The following is a 17,604-nucleotide window of genomic DNA, read 5'->3' as shown; positions in this document are numbered from 1 at the left end:
ACCCCCTCCCGCCAGAGAAGCGCCGGCGCTGGGCGTAGCGAGCTGAACCCGGGGCGCGCGGGAACGAGGAAGTGCCGGGCGACACAGGCTGGAAACACCCGGGCTGGGCGAGAGGCGGTAGCCTAGGCAGAGGCTTCACGCCCTCCAGCAGATTTGGGAGCGCTGAAGGGGTCGGGAAACCCCCACCCAGTGTACCCTCGAACCCTCTCGGGCCACCCCTCCCCCCCCCCAGCCGTTTTTATCCCCCAGTGGCACCTGGTGTGCCGTCTTCAATCTCCAATTTAGTTAAAATTGATTTAAGTGTGTCAGAGCTGGACTTTAGAGATAGTTATAACTTGTGGTGTTATAATCTTCTTCACCAAAGAAGTCCCATGGGTCTGGGGGTAAATCCTAAAGCACCTTGCAATTGGCCCAGATTTTTTTTGGAGGTGGGGAAGGGGTAGGGAGAGAATCTTTGGTTTTATCATTGTTTAATAATATATGACTTTGGGTGAATTGTTTCATCTCTCTGCTCCAGGTTTGTTTTGTTCTGTTTTGGTTTTTTTCCATTATAAAATTTTAATAAAAATACCCCTTCGGGTAACTCTACGGATAATATAAAGAGATTAACACAACACTTTTCACAGCGTAATTGGCCATGAAGTGTCATCAATTAGTTACTGTAATTGAAGCGCTTGTAAATTTTGCATTCTAAGCAATGATATACAATGCTGTCCTGTAAAATGAGTGGGCCCCCCAAAAAAACTTGAGTAAACTTGACATCCCAGAAAGACAGACATTCCAAAGCTTTCAGGTACACACACAGGCTGTGAATGTGCTTTAGGCGCCACAGTTTAACAAGCAATGGGCAATCAAATCTCCTTTCAAATGAGGAAACTGAGCCACAGCAAGAGGTGGCTTGTCTAAGGTAGCCCCTGGTTAGTAAAAAAAAAAAAAAAAACCAGTTCCCCTGCCCTTGCCCCACATGTTTTGACCACACACCTGCTGTCTGAGTTTTTTGTTGCCATCGTTGTAGTAAATTAGGAAGTCAGAGAATGTAAAGTGTGACTGTGGCCGTTAACTCAGTGACCACTTCCCTTACTAGCCACCCAAGCTCTTACCTCTCCTCTTTGTCATACTGCCAAGCCTCTCTCAGCTGCCCATTCTGTTTTGTGATTGTTTTTGTATATTTATGAAGGTTACAGTATGGCAGCCTGAGTGCTCTCTGGGGAGACGGTGCATTCATGTGTCTGCTTATCACCATGTCGCGTGGGTCTGAGTTGACGATGTGACCTCTGACATGAGGGGCAGATTGCTTGTCAATAGGAGATGCTCAGCTTGAACCTTGACTAAATTCAAGTTGTAAAACAACCAGTTTCCTACTTGACACAATTGAAAGAAAGGGCAAGAGGTTGAAATAAAGGGAACTCAGATGGAATCTGGCAGTCAGATTGAAGCTTTTGTGTGAGGGAGGTGTGCATGTGCGAGAGGGAGAGAATGAGGATGAGGGGATTCCCTTATCCCAGGCCGATGCGCCATGCGGACAGGAAGAGGTTTCCCCAGAGTGAACAAACAGGGCAAGGTCTCTGGGCTAGAAGGCCTTCTCCACCATTACCTTCCAGGGTTCTCCCAGTGGCAAAATGGTGGGCGCAGAAATTCCCAGGCTTTTCCCTTTCCACCACCTTCATGGCACCCCTAGGCCAAAAGAAATACCTAACAGTTCCATTTATTAATCAATTGGGTCCAAATGACTTAATAAGACTTTATGTCCTAACAACTTAGTGGCCATCTGAGAAAACACTGAATATGAATTGAAAATCAAAAATTTTGTTTCCTTCTCAAATAACCATAGTGACTTTCCAATGGGGTAGTGCGCCTGTCGAGCTTTACAATTTGGAGGATCAGATTGGGCACTGCCACTCGTTTCCTGCTCCACGCTGATTCTCATTGTATCTGCTTCTTATCACAGCAACCCCGGAAAGCCCAGCTTTGTAAATAATGGGTTTAATGTTGAAACTGGAAATGATCTAGAGCTAGTCACTCGTGTGGAGTCCCATGGATGTTGAGTAGTGTGGTGTTTCCCTGAGCACCGAGCACACCTGAGCACAGTGGATAAGAACACGAGGTTGGAAACTCACCTGCCCAGATCTGAATCCTGGCTGTACAACTCACTGTGTGACCTTACGCAAGTTACTTTAGCTTCTAGTTCTTCAGTCTTCACATATATAAAGAGGGTATAATAATAATACCGACCTCACAAGGTCTGGGGGTGGGAGGGATTAAATGAAGTTCCTGCATGTAAAGCACTTAGCACAATAGTCGTTGAGTGGGTCAAGTTCAGTGCTCAACACTGCATGTGGACTTGAGGACCAACCAACCACATGGCCCCCATTGCAGAGACAGCCTCAGGTCATGAAATTATCATTAGGACTCTCAGTCTCAAATTGCCCTGGTTTAGGGGACAAATTATATGGTCATCTACTTTCGGATTTGTTAACTCGTTCTGTGCTCCTACAAGTTGCAGGCTCTGGGATTCAAATCCAGGCGGCGTCACTCCAACGTGCCTGCTCTTAACCACACACACACTGCTGCAGAGACGTTTGGTAATAACTGGAGATATTTTTGGTTGTCACAACTGGAGTATTGCCACTGGCATTCAGTGAGTAAGAGAGAGGTCAGGGCTGTTGCTGAATAACCTACATACACAGGCGAGCCCTTCTCGCTCCCCAACAATTAGCCATCCTGAAATGCCGATAGGGCTGAGGTTGAGAAATCTTGTACCGGAGGCTGTGCCCTCTTGTGACCTCACCAGACTTTTTCTCTCACTGTCATTCTCTGTTGTGAATTCCCACCAAGTGGCAAAAGCCAGAAATGTTATTTTCCAGGTTTCACTGAAAACTCTGCATCCCTTTAACCAACCTGCAGGAGAGGCTCAGCATCGTGCTCTGGCCTCGGGTGTGCACAGCTGTCAAATCCCCTTGGTCCATGGAGCTGGGTACAGAGTTATCAGGGTGGATGGACCTCACGTGTTCCTCAGAGACGAGATGGCAGGAAACCATAGGCTGAGCCCTTGTGTGAGTTGTGTTTATTGCTCAAGGTCATTAATTACTATTAGAATCACCCTTCTTTGCCTCTTTCACTTTTAGATAAAATGGTGGACACGGAGACGAGGATCCACTAAGTGTAAATATAGACAGGCTAGTTTCTGAGCTAAAAGAAAGGCTACATGGAGAGGAGACTTCTGTGCCTGTTTATTTTATATTTTTAACCAAACAGAAGGAGGGGACTTTTTCCTGTATGTGGTTTTCTTATTTTTCGTCTGGAAAAAATTTATAAAGTTTGTATGCAAATGCTTCAAACCTCTCTTAAGTAGTCTATCATCATCATCATCATCATCATCATCTCTCTCTCTCTGTCTCTCTCTCTCTTTCTCTCTCTCTCTCTCCCTCCCTCCTTCTTCCTCCTTCCCTCTCTCCATGGCCCCATCAGGTTCGAGACATAAGTCCTTGCAGAGATCAGAGTATCTCCTTGCAAAATTAGGATCTGTTCTAGAGCAGAATCATAGGGTATTCATCCCTGTGTAAAGGTTTGAAGTCCCCTTTCTACCTCTGAACCTCTACTCCTCCATCTTGTCAAAGCGAGTCCCCACAATATCCCCAAGACGATTGCTCTGAACATTTAAAGCAGAGTAACCCCCTCAGTCATGCCAGTGCGGTGAAGGGAAGGCTCCTTGTACTCCTTCTCCAAGGAGGTCCAAGTGTTCCCAGGTAGACAGGCATTGAGCGGAATTCTAGCACACGCGACAGTGAGGACACCGGGAGAGCCTAGGGAAGGGCAAATGCTTTCACATGCCTTCAATCTGCCATCATCTTTACTGTCCACAGAAAGAAATCCAAGCAGAAACTGGAAAACAAAAAAGCTAAACCAAATGGAAAAAGTAATTAGCCACCTAGTTGTCAAGTATTCACGTACCAGGGGCCCAGGACAAGGATCTTTAAATGAGATCTGGTGTCCCAGCCACAGCGAGTACATGCAATGCTTTAAATAAATTAGAAAAAAAGTGCCCACTCTGAACAGTTAAGAACTTCCCTCAGGGTGGATGCAGCTTAGGCTCTGGGCTTGGCAAGCAAGGCTTGGCCGTGTTTCAGCCCCCTCAGGTGGGCGTCCTTTGCAGGGAGCACTCTGCATGTCGATTTGCTGTAGCTCTGCCTCATGGTTTGTGGGCTTGTGGCAGCGAGGGCCCTTTTCAGTGGTTCTCCCGCCCGCTTGGTGGTTTCTGCTGAAGCCCTTGAAACAACTCCCTCTACTCTCTATCACACTGGGGGCACTGACTGGGCAAGATGTGTCCCACCAAGCCAGTCATTTGCCTGGGGGATTTCTCAGCTCACTGTTGTGGATATGTCACCTGAAGAGATGAGAGAACGAGGGTCGGCCTTGCAGCAACCATGAGGGCTAAGATGTGCACAGAGGCTGGCATCTTTGTGTTGATGGCCAGGCCTGCCCACCATGGTTGGCGTCCTAGTGTGACTAAAGTTAATTTCCTGAGGCAGATAAAGGGGGTGGGGCTAGTCCTAAAGAAGCCCCTGCTTCCCTCAGGGGGTCTTAGGAGCCAATAAGTCAAGGCGGGATCAGCCCCCACCTCCGAGGTAACTACAGGGAAAAGGAACAGTAAGGAGCAAGTGGACTAGCAGGATAGGGGAGAATAATAACAGTAATAATAATAATAATAATAATAATAATAATAGCAATCGAACATTTGTATGGTAATTACCATATTCCAGACACTATTTTAAGCACTTATATTAACTTATTTAATGTTCATAATCCTATGAAGTAGTGTGGTGGTTATAAAATAGAACTGCAAACTTTTTGACACTTCTTCTTTCAAAAGATGGAGGCTAATTCTTATCCCCTTACCTGCGGGCTGGACTTATGTTCATCTAATGAGTGAATGTAGCAGAAATGATGTGATGTGACTCCACAGGCTAGGTCACACAAAGGATATAGCTTCTGTCTGGCTCTCTCTCTGGTGTCACTTGGAGGTAACTACCATGTTGTGAGGACACACAAGCGTCCCACTCAGGGAGAAACTGGGACTCCTGCCAATTGCTAGCACCAACTTGCCAGCCAGATGAGTGAGCCACGTTGGAAACGAATCTTCCAGTCCCAGCTGAGCCTTCAGATGGCTGCAGACCTATCTGCTTCTGACTGAACCTCTTGAGAAAACAATCACCCAGCTGGGCTGCTCCCAGATATCTGACCCACAGGAACCAAGAGAATAAATGTTTATTGTTATTTTAACTCACTAAGTGCTGGAGTAATTTGTTCCACGGCAAAAGGTAATGAATGCAAGTGAATACTTTTATTATCTGCATTTTATGGATGTGGAAACACAGCATAGGGATGTCATGGGCTTTGCCTCCGGTCCTGGTACATATGATCTGAACCAGGCGGTCTGGCTCCCGGCCCCGTGCTCTTCATGCCCACAGTGAGCCCTTGGACTCAGAATCAGGAGACAGGACTAAGGGTCCTCAGCAGCAGTCCCCACAGGTGATTGCTCTTGAGTCCTGCACATTTTATCAGAGGCTCTTGTCTTCCTGCCCAAACTGGAGGTTACCAGGAACCTTTCCAATACATTTATTTCCTGCTTAAATCGTCCAGAATCAGCTCCTTTTGTTTGTCACCAAAATGCCTAATCAATGCAGGACCCACTGTTATTTTAAAGATGGTCTTATTTTAATGGCAATCGAATTGCCTCTAAGACAGGAGTTTAAACTCATCGAAAGGATCATGGCGAGCATTTCTTCTGTTCTCCCAAGGAGAGATGCAATCAAATCTTTTAAATACAAATTTTTAAACTCAGAAAGGAAATCAGTGTGGGGATGGTTCATTTCTGCTTAAGCGGCAGCTTTTCTCTGTGGCCCCATCTTAGCCAGGAGCCATACTGGCCAGCCTAGAAGGAAAGCAGCCCACCCAACACACCCAAAGGGTGCATACGGCACGCCAGACACCAGGCCCAGCCCTAGAAACATGAAGACAGGAGATGAGTGATGCCAGCACAAGCCCAGAAGAGCCTTCTGCAGTAAAAGCTGCGGCTTCGCTGACATTCTGCATATCCCAAGGAGACCATTGGCCAAGGTTGTACACAGTATGTTGCATGATTTCTCTTGCATCACTTTTTTTTTTCTATTTTATCCATTCTATGTTTCTGATGACAAAACAGAAAGATTTAGAAAATGTAAGAAACAGTTCAGAGAAAATAAACATAACCATTATTTTCCATCAGAGATAATCCCGTGGGATATTGCTGTATAGTCTTCCTGTGTTTTGAATGTGCATCTAACGGTATCTGTAGGCATATGGGTATTTTACAAATTAAGGGTTATGGTTTACATACTATTTTGTAATATGCATTAAAAACTATTTTCCGGGACACTGCTTTTCAATTCTGTCCTTTAGTTCCCCCGGTGCACATGACTGCCCCAGGCTTTAGTTAGCCCATCTCTCATTGCTGTGGGTTTGTCTGGAAGGGAAGGACACACCTTTAAAAGACACCGCCTCCAGCAATGGCTCCCAGGGGCCAGTCCTTGCTTTAGTTTCTACTGGTCTAAAGAGAAGTGAGGAAAATAGAGACCACATAGGTTTTCACAAAGCTAAATATATCCACTTTTAATTGCAAGATTATGTCCTGCCTGCTTCTTTGTTAAACTTTTCTTTTAGAATAGTGTGTTTGCGGCGGTCATCAAAAAAAAAAAAAAAAAAAAAGTCCTATGTAAAAAAGTTGACAATCCTAAGTGACTTATTGAGATTTATAATAGAAAAAAATTATCCTGACCCATGTAGTCCTGAAGATAAGGAACTTCTTCTCTAGGCCTAGGCCTCCAGGAGAACTTAATCAAGGCATGCCAGTCCAGCTCCTGGCAATGATAGGACGCATGGATTGATACAAGAAAAGACAGCTAAATTTAAAAACCCTCTCACGTTCATGCTCTTATCTCATCCTGAAGACAGCTCTCCAAAACAGGCAATATAGTCTCCCATTTTACAGATGAAGCAGCAGAAGTGTTCAAGATGGCAAAGGAAGAGGGTCTAGCTCACGTGGCTTTTTAGACCCCAATCTAGCAGACAGCATCCTGGCGAATTTGGAGGGGCTCTGCTCTGAGCTGAAGCTTTGAGGTGACTCTGGGTCTCACAAAGAGTACAGATGTGCATTTGCAGAATCAAACTTGATGGGACAGTCTGGAATTCTAGTCCAGGAGCCACACAGCTACAATGCATGTAAGTAGTCAGAAACCCAGCCCTGGGGGGCGCTGTTGCTCCTGCTTGGTCCTTTGTTCTTGAGGCTGTGTGCTGAACCACTCTTCTGCTGCCTGCTGGGGTGCAGACTCAGGGGAGAGTCCTGCGCATGTGCCCCATAAGCCTAACAATAAACATGTGCAGGAGATGCCCAGTTACCTGAGTGGCAGCCTGCAAGGTTTGATTCTTGGTTTCCTGTAGTTCACTGGCTGTGTTTCCTTGGACATTATTTTTCTAGACCTCTGTCTTCTCACCTATAAAATGGAACTAATAATACCTCCCTCATAGGCCTGGGTTAGATAATGAATGTCATATCTTAGCACAGTGCCTAGAACATAGCAAGGACTTAAAAAGTGCAAGACTGTGTTATTGTTTCAGCACCCAGCACATAGTGGATGCTTAAAAACTTTTTAATGATTGAGTAATTATAGAGATGAATGAATGAAAAAAAAATGTTGAGGTTTCGCGTGTCCTCCAGATATCTCTCTCTGCTATCTAAGGCATGGTCCTTTGGGAACCCGCCACGGAAATGTATGGACAGCCGAGAGGGGAGGAGCGAACCATCAGCACTCCAGTATTCTCCCCAACACCCGCGCCCCCAAACCCAAACACGCACACACAAATAGAGAAAATTAAAAAGCAAGGCTAGAGGAAATAGTACACAAAAGAAGTGAATTATGAGAGGAGAATTGGTGTAAGACATGATCTGAGCATGGAGTCCTTCCTTTCTTGGGAAATAGGAACCCAGGTGATAAAGTTCTCAAAAGTGGAAAAAAGACATGTCAGAGGAAAGGAGAGTCTTGTGAGGGCCCCAGTCACCAAAGCCTGGACCCTGCTGAGGGGCTGGGAAGACAGACGGGGCCCTGAATGGTGCACTCAGTGGTCCGTTTCCTCTGTGCTGCATGTGTTCACCGGCCAGCAGCCAATGGGCAGCCTCTCAGGATGCGCTCTACGGGGTGATGAAAGCACCCCCAGGGCCCTCAGAGCCTAGGGAGCTGGGTTATTGATCATACTGTAATGAAAGGGTGCTGGGCTCCCTCAAGAGCTGGGCTCAGGAGCTATGTGCCTCTGGGCACAGCCCTTGACTTCTTGGGCCTCAACTCCTTCTCTCACAATTGAAAATGTTGAACAAAATAAGGTCTAGAAAACCTTCCAGGCAGGGTCTAGCAGAAGTCTTAGGTGGGGTGGGGTTTGGGGTGGGGATGGAGGGAGTTTGTCCTTGAAAAAGTGCTCCACACTGCCCCCTTGTGGCATTTGGCTACAGTGACCATTGTCCCACAAAGCTCAGGTGTCCATCCATCCATCTTATCCATCCACCCATGCATCTCTCCTTTCCATTCCAAAACAATGATAAACACAGACAGTTCTTTAGGACGCCATAGCAAATGACATATTGTTTCTGTCCTAAAGGGAAACTCACAGAACAGATAAATATAGGATCATCAAGTAAATATTCCAAAGGGGTCGTGGAGATAGGTGAGGCTAGCAGCTGCCTTTCCTGAGATACCCAAGCAGAAGGCACAGAGGAGCTGGTTGGTCATTCAACAGACAAGCACTGAGTGACATAAGGAAATGGGGCGGGAGTGGAGGCAAATGCAAACACAGACAGTGCGTGGAAATCCCTAGAAAAGGAAGAGTAGGAGTGGAAAAGTTGAGGAAGAAGATAATCATTTTTTATTTATAGGTACACTTCCCTTTGTCTAGGCTTGAGGGGACCCTGTAAAGCATTGTCACCTGGAAGTGTGGGGCCGGGACTGCTTTGGAGCATCACCCTTAATCTGCTTTCTAGCCTCTTCTAAAGGAAAAACTCATCAGAGCAGTTTCTCAACTCTCTCCTGCAAAATGGGGTTTCATCAGGGACAAGACTAAAACCTAATGCTTTAAAAAAAAGTTTCTTCTGTCCTTGCATCCAAAGTTTGTTAGCCGAATTCAGCTTCAGGGCCATGTAATAGACCTTTGTTTCCGAAAAGGGAAAACCAGAGCTGAGTCCTAAAGGTAGAGGATGTGATAAATCAGAGCCAACTTCTCTATTGCATTAGGGAACAGCGTTTTCCCCACGGGCCTGGTCTGTCTCTGGGAAGTGTGTCAGCTTTTCATTTTGGAGGAAAGGGGAGAAAGAGACCTGGGTCCACGTCGGGGGAGCAATGACGACTTAAAGTAGCAGAGCCGCATAGAGCGGTAGTGACCAGAAGGTACTTGGAACTGTGGTCTGAACTCAGAGAAGCTGAATGACACCCAAATGAGGAGATTGGGCAGCTGCCGCGGGTGGGGGCTTTGGGTTTTTAAGGACGAAAGCACTCTGGAAATGGGACCTTGAGACATGGATCATATGCGTACTTCATACACACACACACAATATAGAAATGCTGCTGGGGGGGTGTAGACATACCTCATAGCGGTCCTTTTGAATCCCATTCTGCAAGTGGGAAATTTCCAACACCATGGGTTCTCCCCGCCCCCCCTCCCCGCCCCCGCAGGGTTAAAGGCTTATACTGGCTTTCCCAACCCCCTTGCAACAATGCTTATACCCTAGGCTTAGCCAATAAGACACCCATGACAGACTTGGCCTCTAGGAGAGAACATGAGGAAGCTGGGGCTGCACAGGATCCGTTTTGGGAAAAGGATTTAGGGCACAGTGTGGGTTTCTGGCATCCAGTGGCCAACATCAATGGTGCCCAGGTGTGGTGCTACAGGGTGCTGGCTGTGGACACTCCACTTGAGCAGCACTCACAGGGAGAACATTGTTCCAGACTGGGAGGTCTCCAAGACCAATTCTCTGACTTTTTCCTTGGAGATTCTGTGGTTTACATAATACCCTGTTCTGTTAAATACAACACATTGAGTTTCCATGAATTTTGCTCCTCCTGTGCTAACGTTTTTCTAACGTCAGAGCCCTCCGGCCTGGCTTCATCGGAGTCCCAACCCACTGGAAAAACGAGCAGCCTTAATTGAGCATCTTTTGAGTGCAGGCACAGTATCCTTTCTTTCCACAACCAATGCAGGAATGAGGTCGTAAGGCCCGGCTAACTTTCTCCTAGTTTACTTTCCTCCTCACCAAACAGCGTTGCAAAATCAGCCGTTTCTGTCCGGCCAACCACTCCACTTCCCCTTTCTCCTCCTCTCTTGCAGTTCCTGCTCTTTCTAACAATTGTCGACACAGTGTTTTTATCACAGCCCAGCATTGCCTGGCATTGAAGAGGAACCCTTAGGGAGTAAGTAAGTATATCAGAGAGGTGGGGGATCGGTGACTCCCATGCCAGGGAGATGGGGGGCAGGGCCTGCTGTTTGCTGCCTCTGCCTGGCCATAAATTAAGAAAGAGCAACTCCCAGTGGAAGCTGCTGACACAGCGCTTTCTCTTTTCTCACAACGTGCAGTAAAGGACTTTATTCTCTATATTTTTACGCGTGGCGCAGTCATTTTCTTTTTTGTGAAGGGAGGTGGGCCCATGAGAGTTTCTGAATGCAGTTTTTCCTAACTCCTTAAAAATAACAGGTGGCACTTATCGACTCTCATTATGTGACAAGCATTTTATGGGCAGTGACTCATGTAAATCTCACAATGATTTATGTGGAAGGTGAGCAGCACCTTATTATTAATATCTTCATTTTAGACGTTGGAAAACTGAGATGGGAGAGTATAATTGTTGTTGGGAGTCTTTTGGTTACAACGGACAGGATTACAATCTGAAATTAAACAAACAAAAAAGAATGAGGGAGAGGGAGAGAAGGAGTTGGAAGGGAGTGGGGGAGGGGAAGAGAAGCAGAGGGAGAGGAGAAGGCTAAAGAAAGAAAAAAACGAAATGCGCTGACTCAGATGAGCAAAAAGTCCAGTAGGGGGATCTAGCTTTAGCCAGGATCCAAGTCCCCAAACAACGTGTTCCAGAACCCGTCTTTGCCTCCCAGCTCTTTCTGGCATCATTTCGGCCATCTGTCAGTCCTGAAGGCTACAGAAGCTCTTGCCTGCCTCCTACCAACTCAGCAAACTCTTTTCTAACACTTTGGCAGAATTCTCCAGGATGGTTCTCATTGAAGCTGCACTGAGATTGAGGAAGGGCATGTCCCACAGAGAAAGTCAAAGTGCAGAGACCTAAGATGAAGACAGGTGAAGGGACTTTGGGTAGGCTGAAACACTAGAGGGGTCCACAATAGGAGATTAAGTAAAGTGGAAGTGGACACGCCAATTCAAAGCCAGGTGTGACTTCAGTCTCTGCTGTGACTTGGTCTGAGGTCCCTGAATGACCCAGGAGATCTGGGCTTTTGTTCTGGTTTTGTCACTAATTACTTGGGATGACCTTACAGATTTAACCACTTAAAGCTTACTTTTCCTATTTACAAAATAGAAATAATATGTGTCCAATCTCCCTCACTGAGCTGTTGTAGAAGTCAAATTAGACCTTGAATTAAAAAGCACTTAGAAAAATTCAACATAAGGCTCTATGTTACTCCTCTGTATCTCTTCATTTGTTTGTAAAAATTAACTTAGAACCCTTTGTATTTTCCTAATTCTCTTTCTTGCATTTCTCTTTAAAAATTCATAACAAAAGTAATACAGGCTATAAGCAATTTTAAAATACAGAGAAGAAAAGATAAAATAAAAATGACCTATAATCCCACCAGCTTTAAATAACTATTATTAACAATTTGAATCACTTCTTTATTATTCCTTTTTCTGTGTGCATGGACACATATATGGTGTCTAAAATAAAAACGGAATGTTATAATACTCTTTAAAACCCACTTTCGCCCCATAAATAATATTGCAAACATATTAGATGACATTAAATATTTTTCTACATCATCAATTTAATGACAGAATGGTCTTCCATTGTTTAACAAAACCTCTTTTATTAGACATTTGGATTTTTTCTAATTTTTCCCTTTTAGCAAAAATACCGCAGAACCCATCTTAACAACTAAGTATTTGCTCATATTCATGACTATTTCCTTTGAAATTTTAGATATGGAACTTCCGAGTTAAAGATTTTGCAAAATTCTAAGGTTTTTGGTATTTATTGCATATCTAGAAAGTTTGCGCCAAATTACCCTCCCATGAGCAGTAGACACATATCCATTTCTGCATCAGCTATTATAGTCGGTATTATCCTGTTTTAAAATGTTTCTAACTTTGATATCCTTTTTCTTTTAAAACTTTAGATTCATGATTTCTTACCCTTGATTACTTTGTGCTGGTGGCACCTCTATCACCTGCTTGGGAAAACCTATAAAACTTGCAGCCCTAGGAGTAAGAAGGCCAGTTTTCACACCCACGCCCACATCGAGAAGCTGTGTCACTTTTGGTAAGCCATGTAATTTCACTGAGCACCAGTGTCCACATCTGTAAAATAAAGATCTAGTCCTGACCCTGGTCTGCCTGCCTGACAGGCTATAAAAGACTGAATGAGAAGCGGATGTAAAGGTTCTTTTTTGAGAAGGAAGCCCTTGCACACACACCAGGGATGCTCCTTATTTGCTCATTTAACTTTGTCCGCTATGGTAGCCAGTCTCCCCGACGTTCCTGATGAAGGATGCTCCCTGATATTCATTCTCTTCTATGTGGTCCTCTCCCCTTGAATTTAAGCTGGTCCTCTGCCCCAATTTTGAGTAGTAGAATAGAGTGGAAGTGACACTACGTGACTTCTGAGGCTAAGCCACAAGACTCTCTGACTAAAACTATGTAAGAGACTCCAAGGACGAATCACTCAGCTGGCCCTGTCAATCACAAAACCATGAGAGATAGTAATAAATTTTTTATTTTAAGCCACTAAGCTTTGGTCTGTGTTGTTACACAGTAATGGATGAGTGAAACGCCTGCCAAATCTTCTTCTAGTACCCTGAGTATGGGAGCAAGTCCAAACCTTAATGGTTAAAGGTTGTCTTTGAAACAAGATGACCTGATTCTCCAATTTTGTCACTGTCCTCTTAACAGCTATATGATCTTGGGTAAATTATTAGACTCTCTGAACCTTACTATGTTGATCAGTAAAATGGGCATAATACTACCTGCCTCAAGACTACTCTATATTTTTTACCTACTGCCTTAGGGGTCATCACTGTGAGGCATTCTCTGGGCAGGCAAGGGACTCATAACTTCCGTTCTGGGATATATAGTTTTGTTAAAGTCCTAAAGCCAGACCGAAGGTATATAAATGGGTTTCCAGAAGTCAGTTTCCTTAAAGAAATCTTTCACATATGTTGATGTCACTGATCAAATATTTACTTGATTTATGGTCACATTCTTGAAGTCTGTTGTGCAGTCTCCTTTGCACCCACATTTGTTTAAAGGTTGAATCATGCTTGTTGTTCCTCCATGATTCTACTGGAAATTCTAAAGATAAGTGCCATATATTTCTTAGACAGTCAAATAATTTAAATTCTTGTTTCCAAAAGGCCATCATATTATCTTGCTCTAAAAACATTTATTTAGGGGATGGTCCCATAGTGTAGTGGTCAGCACATCTGCTTTACACTCCTGGGTTCACACTCCAGGTGAAACCATAGACCAAACTCCGGGTGCACCAAATGCACACCGTGAGCATGTAGGAGGAGATGCCCCGCTTTCAGAGGTCCAGTTCTTAAGGGGAAACGGCAACATCCATAGGTCACGGGTGAAGTGGTGGTGGTGGTGTAGTAGGGTGGGGTGAGGTGGGGGGGGGTACTGAAGACGGAAAAAATAAAATAAAATAAAAAATAAAAACATTTATTGAGCACCTAGTCTGTGCCAGACTCCAGTCTAGACATGAGAGGTGGGAAAGGAAGATAACCTCTGACCTTAAGTATATAGTCTATTGGGGCTGGGGTGGGTGAGGGGAGAGAGTGGCAGGCAAATGAAAGATTATGTTACTCAGGGAAAAAGGCTATGGAAGAGGGAGGCACAAGAATCAAGGAAGCACAAAGGAAAACGTGTCCTGCCATGTCTTTAACCAGGCTCCCAGCCTGCTGAGGGGGCAGATGGACACGAGCTGGAGCAGCAGACTCCCACCCAGCAGCCGTTCCCAAGCCCCTTCTTCTCCGACACCAGGGCAGGCCATGAGCGGTACGCGATGGTGTGTGTTCCTCACAGTGATTCCTTTGCTAGGCCAATCGTCCTTCTCAGCCACCTTGCAGGAAGTGCGGCCACAGGACCAAGTTCTGACCAGTAGGAATGTGAGCAGAGTGCACCACTTCTGGCACAGTTAAAAGCTCGTACCGCTGTCTTCGTCTCCCTTCCCCCACTGCAGAGTCCTAGATGGCCTCATGTTCCAGGTGGTAGAGCTATAAGATGGAGGAGGGCCACCAGCCCACAATATTGTGACGTGACCAGGAAATGCACCTATATGGAGATTTCAGGGCTTACTTGTTACCAGAGCTTAGGCTGGCCCATCCTAATACACTGTATAAACTGTATAACCCAGTTCTAGTCCATAAGATGTAAGGGAAGCATACTGTGGAGTTTCTGCATGGATACTTCCACCTCCAATAAATTTTTCTTTTGTTGTATGAAAGGAGAGAGGCATAGAAGGTGTGCTCATTCATTATGCTGGCTAGCTGTCTGTTTCTTGGTTTTGAAAAAAAAAGTCACATTAGATTGTGATGTTTGGAGCGGCAGCAGCCATTATGTGAGTGTGAGTAGGGGACCAAAAGAATTATAGAGATGACAGAACTTAACATTGTGGAACTGCTGATCTCAGTTGGATTATCTGATTCCAGGCTTCTGTTTTAACTAACAGCTAATGTCCTGATGGTGTCAGCCTTTTCCGTTATTTGCATTTGAACGCATATGCACTGATGCTAGTTGAAAATGGGGATGAATGTGGTTCTAATGGATGAGTAAAACGAATGGAGGTTCTCGGAGGCAGGTAATGTCACCCTCTTCGCTTGTCTTCTCTTCATCCCCATCCATATTATGATCATTGCTGCAAAAATAAAAATAATATTGGACAGTATTTCCCATCTGCAATGTGTTTTCATGTACATTTTCTGTCTTTATGATAGAAAAGCATAAAGTAGGGGCTAAGAGCTCAACCTCCAGAAGCAGACACACTCAAGTTCAAATACTGGCTCTGCCACTCTCTTTGCCATATGATCTTGGACAAGTGGCTTAAGCTCTCTAAACCATAACTTCCTCATCTGTATAATGGAACTATTAAGGAACTCTCATATAGTGTGACTGTATGGCTAAAATAACATGATACTTACGCAGTATTTAGCATGTTGGGTGGGATAGTAAAAGCATTTAATATATAGGAGCTCCTAAATAAATTGGGTTTTGATTTTCATGATATTGCAGAAAGATAGCTGGGACAGACATTAAAATTCCTTCTTTAGAGTGAAGGATGCTGAGGTTTAGGGTGACGTGCTCAGAATCAGAACCAGAATTTTAACTTGGGTCTGGTGGTTTCTATTTCAGGGCTCTTTCCATAGCGGCATGCTCCCCAGAAATTGCCAAAGAAGTAAAATAAAATTTAAATTTGAGATACTTTCTTTTTGATCTTCACTAAGCAATTTCCATAAAGTTCACTTCTTCAGGAGAAGGGAATTATTACTGTAGCATATGAGCAAATGTGAGAGATTATTTATACTGGGAACAATGAACTCTGGAAGTTTCCTTTATCCTCTAGTATCAGCTTCCCTCCCTTCACCCCCCACTTACCTTCACCTTATAAAAACCCAGTGAAAATGCACACCTTCAAACCTATGCAAGGCGACATAGGTACCGTTCCGCAAAACTTATGAATCAAACGGCAAAACTGCCTTTTTTCTAAGTCTTTTGCTTCTCCTTCATTAAACCTTTAGTTCATTATCAACTCTGATATTTAGCATTCAAGACAGTTTATCTTTGTAGCTATGTGACTCTCCACATCATTGTTAATGAGACATGAAGGAACACCTTTCACTGTGTCACAATCTGATCTCGTCCCCCCAGCTGCCCTTCCTCTACGCCCTCATCCTTTGTCATCAGAAAGTGACTAATACTACTCAGGCCATATTTTCCTTTAAGTTCCACTTAATGATTCACTTGCAACCTAAGTTCAGGGACAAACACTATTAAAACTTTTGTTATTTTTCTTAAGCCTCGCTCACTCAACACCTGCCTTGGAAAGCCTCTCCTCTGAACCGTGGGGTGTCTTCTAATGGGGCACTTACCTCGCTGTGCCGTCATTGACCTGCATTGATGTCCATCTTGCCTTGGCTCTGCTGTGCTCTGCTCTCCACCTCTAGTGTCTTGCATGGCAGCTTGCCTGTTGCAGGTGGACTAAATGTTTGCTGACTCAAGTAATGAGATCAGTGCTTGATACATCCCCTGAAATGGGTGACTTTCCTTCGGACTTACCTAGAATACCTGTTAAAATATTTGAGTGGAAGATGTGCTGGTTCTGTGGTTAAAACAAGATAGTGAATCTGGCAAGCAAGAAGGTGAAGGTCATTATCAGATGCTAACTTGTTCTCTAGGGTGCATGCCATTCCTTCTTTCTCTGGTTTGTTTGCTTAGTTTGGAGACACGACGTTAATTTGATTCTGAGTGCTCCTGTTTCTGGACCACAGGATGCTCTGCAGAACTCCTTTCTTTTGTTCTCTCTCCAGATTATATGCAAAAACGTAGCTTGGTCCTGACCTTTAACTCACATGGGCGCCATCACTAGATTGGCCTCTTGGATGTCTTCTTAATATTTCCCACTCATCCATCCAAAGCAAACGTATCATTAGATTCAATGCAGAGCATAAGGAAAAATAAGGAGAACTGGGCCAACAAACCACTAAATTTACCTTAGGCAGAGCATTGGGGATTTTGGAGAGCAATTTTTTGGAATCATGGCACATAAGCCAAAATGTATAGGCTCTCACAACCACCGCCTTTGGGAGTTTGGGCCTCCCTCACTCTCCGGCAAACCTACTGTGTGGTTGATAAGTCACTCCCCTCTCTGGGACTCTGTTCTATCAGGAAGTCAATGTTGGACTAGCTTGGCAGGTATCAATCTTCAGTAAAATGCCAGAATGCCTCAAAGAGCTTGTTAATAATGCATATTTCATGCTCCCCACCCCAGACATTCTGCTTTAGGAGATCTGAGGCTAAGGAATCAACATTTTTTTATATGCTTCAAGTGTGAAGGGATTTCCTAGACCAGAAACCCTGCAGTAGATGACCTCCTACTTCCCTTCCAGCTCTGACATTCCCTCTGTTGTCAGGTTTGGAGAGCAGAGGGTAGCAAGGAAGTGCTGGCAATCAGCCAGTTCTGTTTGGTAAAACAGCCAAGAAAGCCAGATGGCAGGTGGAAGGGATGGTGAAAAGGGCCTTAGTCACTCTGTCCCTCAGTGTGTTTGATTGAATTGGATTTGAGACGACGTCAGCCC

Source organism: Rousettus aegyptiacus, unplaced genomic scaffold (assembly GCF_014176215.1).
Source record: "Rousettus aegyptiacus isolate mRouAeg1 unplaced genomic scaffold, mRouAeg1.p scaffold_m13_p_6, whole genome shotgun sequence".
Lineage (NCBI taxonomy): Eukaryota > Metazoa > Chordata > Mammalia > Chiroptera > Pteropodidae > Rousettus > Rousettus aegyptiacus.
Note: the sequence above shows the minus strand (reverse complement) of the source record.